The sequence below is a fragment of the Nannochloropsis gaditana genome, assembly GCF_000240725.1.
Source record: "Nannochloropsis gaditana CCMP526 unplaced genomic scaffold scaffold525, whole genome shotgun sequence".
NCBI lineage: Eukaryota > Eustigmatophyceae > Eustigmatales > Monodopsidaceae > Microchloropsis > Microchloropsis gaditana.
The window spans coordinates 1,567-2,299 of record NW_005803428.1 but is presented as its reverse complement, the minus strand read 5'-3'; positions in this window follow the sequence as shown (position 1 = coordinate 2,299).

The window sequence follows — 733 nt, the reverse complement described above, 5'->3', positions numbered from 1 at the left end:
TCCCTCCCTCCCTCCCTTCCCCCCCTTACCCGTCAACGTCCACTTGGCCCCCAAGTCCTTCAACATCTCGGCGGACGTCTCTCCGGTGAAAGCCCCCCCTCCCTGGATCCACACGTCCTGAGCCGCCACCGCCACGTCGGGCCGCACCTTGGCCAAAGCCTTATGCAGGTGCACCGCGGCAGGGGCAATGACGACTTCGGTGGTATTGGCCAGCTTGGACTCGTTGAGCATGTTCACCAAGGACTGGAGGATTAAGATGAATGGGGTTTGGGGTGGAAAAGAGAGAAATTTAGCGTGTAGATGGAAGAGGGGGCGGGAGGGTCGCGCGATGAGGCAGGAATGAGAGGTCTAGCTGTGTCTGCCAAACCGTCCTTTTTGCACGTTGGCGCCTTATGGCTTGTCTTGGATGCATGTTTTCGACTTATACGGTCCCTTTCCTCTTCAGGTCCACGTAAACTCCCTTTGACCCGTGGGATCGGATTCCCACGCAAAGATAAGGCGGCACTTACCTCGACCTGGGCCACCGAGCCATTACATTTCCAGTTACCCCCCACAAAAAACTTCCGGCCCGCGGAGGACATGCTCCTTTTGTAATAATGACAGTGGAAAATTAGAAAGGTACAGGAAAAAAAGACTTGATGGGTAGGAAAGTAATAATACCACGCACACCACAAACTTACCGTGTCTGGATGAGCTGAACGAGCTTCTTGCGGCTCACCACACTAAAATTCAT